Below are 5999 nucleotides of genomic sequence, written 5' to 3'. Positions count from 1 at the left end.
GTAGATCCATAGGTACATGGAAAGTATAGAGATGCATAAAGGATAGTAAGTATATGTAGATTAAAGATATTGATTGAGGTATAGGGTGAGAAATAGGGTAGTTCATGGAATATGCTTTTTTAGGAGAAAAGTAATAACTATATAGATAAGTACATGGAAGGTATCTAGATGCATAGCAGAAGTTAGTATATGTAAACTAAAGATGCATTAGATAAGCTCACTTTTCAAGCGTTGTACTTAAAACTGTATTTTATTTATTTTCTTAAACATATTTATTGCACATGGGTATACCATGCATTACACATATATAATTACATATCTATAGGCCAAATAAATGCTTATATACAGAGGGATAAGATGTACATTTCTGTTTGGTATTGTGCTTATGTGGAGAAGAGCCAATTTATGAGTAGTTTTCTGAAGGTAAAGTGGTAGTCCATGGATCTTATTTTGGGAAGTAAGGAGTTCCAAAGCTTGGCTGCTTGAACATAGACGGATGTGCCACCCATTGTGTTTTTCTTGTATCTTCAGAATTATGGGTATCTTGTTTAAGCCAGTAGTAAATGAGTTGGTACATTGGCTAGAATAAAAATTCAAATATACTTTTTATTTACAGAACAATATCTACATAACTAAAAGTATAAAAACTTAGAGTAAAAAGGAACAGAAGCAACTACAGAATCTATGCAGAACTGAGACACAAAAGGGGCAAAATGAACAAAAAGTAGTGGAAGAAAAAAAACACATAAAAACCTACTGGTAAGAGGACAAAGTCATTTCTTAAAAACATATGCGGACAGTTCCAAAGATTACGAAATAATTAAAAACAATTCAATCTAAGGGAAAGAATAACAGTGGACAAAATCTATATAACAATTACAGGAAATAATGTCACAACGATGGACACACCAGGAGACAGAAGCCCTTTAAGGACATCAGAGCCAGGATGTTTCATAGAGGAGTAGTAGTTAGATTTGGGGGTCTCTAGTTGGCACAGGTAGGTACTTGTGACAAACAGGGACCCTTGCTTCTAGTCAGGGTAAGGGGGTACACTCCTAAAATAACCCCTGCTCACCCCCTTGGTAGCTTGGCACGGGCAGACAGGCTTATCTCAAAGACAGTGTGTAAATCATTTGAGAACACATACAGTACCCCAGAGACCACACTACAGATGGACACCAATCAGTTGTATATTAAAAGTAAGTATTCTTTATATAGATTTAACACAAGACCACAAACAACAAAAATTCACAATACTGTACTTGAAATGGTAGTTTTAGCTTATTTCTCTTTAGTTCTTAAAATGCGACACTTTGAGTCAATGTACCTTACGATGCGTCACGCTTCCACAATGAAAGTGTTGCAGAGATGAAGATGCGGCAAAGATCCGGTGCAAAGAAATAGATGTCAAGTTCTTCCTGATGTGGCACAGTTTTCCGATGTTGTGAGATGTCGCGACTCGATGCGTCATCTGCAGCGACTACACCCTTGTTCAGAGATGCGACGACAGCGGCTTTGGCGGTGACACTCTTCTCCCTTGATGCAAGATGCTTGCGCTGGATGCGACAGCTGCAGCGGCGACATCCTTGTTCAGAGATGTGACTACAGTGTCTCCGATGGCGGCGGCAAACTTCTCCGTGGATGTGAGGCGCTTCTGTGGTGCAATGCATCAGCTACAGCGGCAACATCCTTGTTCAGAAATGCGACAGCAGTGGCTGTGACGGCGACACGCTTCTTTGATGCTGCGAGACGTTTCTTGTGATGCGGTGCAATGCATCTGCTACAGCGGTGACACCCTTGTTCAGAAATGCGACGGCAGATGCTGCGAAGGCTACACGCTTCTTCTTCGTGAGTCACGCTTCCAGGTCCTTGCGACATGCAGTCCTTCAGAAGGCCCAAAACAGCAGCAGGCACTTTCAAAGAACTCTTGTGGAGTTGGTGGTTGAAGTCTGTTGTCCCTGAGACTTCAGCAGGAGGCAATCTCTTCTCTCAAGCCCTTGGAGATCCTTACAAGTTGATCAGTTCCTTTCTCCTTTCTTTGGCAGTCATTCAATCGCTGCAGGCCAATCCCCCAAGCAGCACTTCAGCTTGGGGATAGACTCTCCTCGGTTTCTTCTGGTTCCTTTCCTCAGCAAAGGTTTCTTCTTGTTGTCCAAAAGTGATCTAAATTCTTGGGATCAGGGTCCCACTATTTATACCCCAAAATCCTTTGTCCTCTGAGGGCAGAGGGGCCTTTGCCTAATCCAAACCAGTTCTGGTCAGTCCTGGAGCACTCTGTTTACATGACTCCATTCCTTTCACAATGCAGAGCACAAATATCAGATGCCCCACAGGAGGTGGAGCCAGCATTGTGGAGGGAAGGCACAACCCTGGAGCACTCTGTTGACAGGACTCCTCTCCTTTCACAGTGCAAGGCAGAGACAGCATACGCACCACAGGAGGTGGAACCAGCTTTGTGAAGGGAAGGCACAGCCCTGGAGCACTCTGTTGACATGACTCCTTCTCTTCTTTCACAGTGCAGGGCAGAGATATCAGATGCACCACAGGGGGTAGAGCAAGCATTGTGGAGGGAAGGCACAGCCCTATTCAGGTCCCAGGTGCAACTCCTCCCTCCCATCTAGATGCAGATCTCTCTATTCACCACTTGGCGGACTCACTCTGTCTCCTGGAATCCCACAGCCCTGTCATTCAAACTCCAGACAAGGAATACACAACCTAGCAGAGGCAGGCTTGGATAGTTAGACAAGAAAATATCTACTTTCTAAAAGTGGTATTTTCAAACACAGAATCTTAAAATCAACTTCACTAAAAGATGTATTTTATCATTCTGAGATCAGGCATACTAAACTCAAATTTGTACCATGTTCCCTGAGTCAGTTAAGATTATAAGATGTAATAATCTAACTGCCATTCTGGCCTATGGAGAACAGGTCGCCTTGCAATAGTGAAAAATGAAAATGGCTATAATTCGCTATTAGGACATGCCACACACACCAGGGCTTGTCCTACCTTATACTTACAATGCACCCTGCCCTTGGGCCTTCCATAGGGGTGTGTGACGTGAAGGAAAGGGAAGGTTTAGGGACTGGCAAGTGGGTGCACTTGCCCAGTAAGCATGGCAGTACAAGACTGCACACAGGCTCTGCAATGGCAGGCCTTAGACACACTTTTACAGGCTGCTTCTGTGGGTGGCACAACCAGTGCTGCAAGCCCACCGGCAGCATTTGGTTTACAAACCCTGGGCACTCCTGGTGCACTGTACCTGGGTCTGACAGGTAAATCAAACCAGCCAATCAAGGAATCACTAACTCATACATCAATGTTCAATAGGGGAGCATATGCACTTTAGCACTGATCAGCAGTGGTTAAGTGCACAGAGTCATAAAACCAACAAAAACAAGTCAAAGCAAATGTAGGAGGAAGGCAAAAGTTCACAGATGACCCTGAAAAAAGGGCCAAGTCCAACAGTAGTTATAAATCTACTGAGAATTATGACAAAGTATAGAATAAGGAAAGATGCACTGAAACAGAAAGAATGTGTTGAGAGAGTACTTGATAAGGCATTTGCAGTGAAGAGGAATCTTTTAATTTTGATTATTAATAAAATGAAGGCGCATGACAAAATGGTGTTGTGCATAAGGAGACAAAACCAGAAAAAAAGATTTGTGAATAGAAGCAACTTTTGTACAGTTTTCAGTGCAGAATGCATACATACTTCTAGTACAGAAACCTTTCTCTAATGAAAAAATCTATCTCCAGGATAATAGATTAGTTCACGCTATTGAATACAGAGGGTGATGGTATGAAATGAAGAATGGCACTCCTGTAGCGAAAGAGGTGATGGTACCTACAAATGTAGAACAAGTTATTGGAGAAGAGGTACAAGGAAGGCGGTGTCAGATTCCTGCAAACACATGGAAGTGCAGTAGTGTTTGTAGTATTTGACAGCAATCCATTGATATATAAAAGTAAATTCCTATGCATCTTTCCAAGGTGAAGTTTAAAACACACAAAAAAATACTTTACAATGATTGGATCTTTGCAAGATTATAAAGCATACAGATTTTGAGGGACACTCACAAGCTTGATTAGCTAATAAAGTGTGCCAAAGCAACTTTCGTCATTTCATGATGTTAGCTGTACATCACTCAACAATGTGAATTTTAGTTAGGAGGCAGTACTATGAGAAAACTCATGTTTTATGTTTCGGAGAAACGAATAGAGCACTTTTGCATGGTACTGTGGCGACGTAAAAAAGGTTTGTGATAAAGTGCAGTTACAATTCTTTGGTCCTGAGCAGGATTTTAGGGAAAACGAAAAGTTGTTAACAGGAGGAGTTGCAGAACAGAACACAGGTGTTACAGTTGATAGTTTTGAAGAAGAGATTACAAAATGTAACACAGTGTGGTCTGAAAAACCAGGGTATGTGTGTTGGTGTTGTTGACACACTCACTACAAGACTAAAACAGGGACTGTTAAAAAGTGAAAAAGAAAATAATGATAAGTAGCATGAGTTAGCTGTGTATTTAATTGTAGCGGAATGCTTTGACTTGTCCATATGGCAAGTTATATGTAAGTACTGTAACAATAAGTTAGAACATAATAACATGCCTTCTTTTGTAGAAAAACTACATAGGGCAAAAATAAAATAAATCAACTTTTATGAATCATTGCAGCATTGCGAAGGGCTGTTATGAACTTCTCTCCAGCACCCATTATAACTCCACAATCCATGCAGTATGATGCCTTCCAGGAAAACTCTGGAGCCAAATCTTAAAGTTGAGATCAGTTCTCTGAAGGGACTCTAAGCCATTGTGATGTTGCGACTGCTATTGAAGTTGAGGGTCCTTCAAACTTGTGATGCCTACTTTCCACAAGATGGCAGGCTAGCCTTTTGGAAAAAGCCAATATACAGAACAGAGACTCCTGGAGATGCCAGGGATTGAACCCAGGGCCTCATACATGCGAAGCATGCGCTCTACCACTGAGCTACATCCCCTCCACTGCCCTCTAAAGTTTTGCTGGATGCAGGGAGACTCTGAAGCCCACAGACTGCAAAGTCTCGATTTGAGACTAGAATGTAAAGTGTCAGGCATGAAATTGCTCACACCTTACGTGTGGACTCTCTTCATGGAGCATATATTAAGCGCAATCAGGGTTCCATTCTCCGGCAGGGCTTTTATTTGCTCAGTTTGGAATGCAAAACTTCTCAGGATTTGGCCCAAATGGGCAAATTATTGGTCTACTTTCCAGTTTGCTCAGCCTTTCAGGAGATGATTCCATTGGATATTCCCTCTTGCCCATCCGTGGACACTCAAGTTGAAGGCAAGTCATAGTGTGAAACGCTGCCAAGCAACTACCTTGGTGCAATGCTGTGGTAGTAGTTCTGATCAGCAGGTTTCCTTTACTTTTCTTCACAACTCCCCTAGCGATGACTATGTCATCAGTTCACTTTGAAAGCAGATAGAGTACGCTTCTTTTCCAGTGTTTATCGGAGATCGGGGAATTTTTCATAATCAATGGAAGGTATTGTTGATTGAAAGCAAAAGACATGGAAATTTAAACCACAAAATCCTTCGAGCCGGATTTGAACCAGCGACCTAAGGATGCCTGACTTTATGCTACAGTCCTCCGCTCTACCAACTGAGCTATCGAAGGAGTGGTAGCAAAACGCTCATAGCGCGGAAATTATCTCTCGCTGAAGAAAAGTTGGTGGCGGGGACCAGGAACAGACAGATGAAAATCATCAATATTACCTGCGGCTCCCTCTCAAAGTTACCACTTCTGAGAGCACACTGTGAGTTATGTCTTATCACCTCAAAGGAGGATTTCACACCAAAGTTGATGTTCTGTCTTGGCTTGGGGAAAAGCAGGGGCTCTACAAATATGATTTTTACAGAAAGCAATTGTCATGGAATGTTCTAGAGGGTAAAGCATGGACATAGTCTCTCAAGAGTTTTTTTTTATTTCTACCCCTTGAAAATGTCTTATCACTTATT

At 42.0% G+C, this 5999-nt stretch overlaps 2 non-coding genes across 2 annotated transcripts; both read right to left on the bottom strand.

Moving 5' to 3' along the window:
- Positions 1-4927: 4927 nt before the first annotated feature.
- Positions 4928-4999, bottom strand: TRNAA-CGC (transfer RNA alanine (anticodon CGC)). Its single transcript has one exon. It is a non-coding gene; the product is annotated as a tRNA-Ala (tRNA).
- Positions 5000-5572: 573 nt separating this feature from the next.
- Positions 5573-5658, bottom strand: TRNAY-GUA (transfer RNA tyrosine (anticodon GUA)). The gene is given in 2 exon segments: positions 5573-5608; positions 5622-5658. It is a non-coding gene; the product is annotated as a tRNA-Tyr (tRNA).
- Positions 5659-5999: the final 341 nt, after the last annotated feature.

This window comes from Lissotriton helveticus, chromosome 2_2 (assembly GCF_964261635.1).
Source record: "Lissotriton helveticus chromosome 2_2, aLisHel1.1, whole genome shotgun sequence".
Taxonomy (NCBI): domain Eukaryota; kingdom Metazoa; phylum Chordata; class Amphibia; order Caudata; family Salamandridae; genus Lissotriton; species Lissotriton helveticus.
The sequence above is the reverse complement of the archived record's forward strand: the minus strand, read 5'-3'. Positions and strand labels throughout refer to the sequence as shown.